Raw genomic sequence first — 232 nt, 5'->3', positions numbered from 1 at the left:
TGCCTTTTGATTCTCTCTTCACTCCCTCTCTCCATATAGTACTCAAAACATTATATATCTTTAATACCACCATTAGTTTGAAAATATCACAAAATCCTGTGCGGTGGCGTCCCCTCATAAAAAAGAAGTAAATGCACTTTTCCTTCTCTTCGGTGATCCATCAAAGAGACTTTTCCGCTGACCAGGTTTGGGGCAACATCCGGAATCATAGACTATTATTTTTGCCTTTATT

Source organism: Penaeus monodon, chromosome 24 (assembly GCF_015228065.2).
Source record: "Penaeus monodon isolate SGIC_2016 chromosome 24, NSTDA_Pmon_1, whole genome shotgun sequence".
Lineage (NCBI taxonomy): Eukaryota > Metazoa > Arthropoda > Malacostraca > Decapoda > Penaeidae > Penaeus > Penaeus monodon.
Note: the sequence above shows the minus strand (reverse complement) of the source record.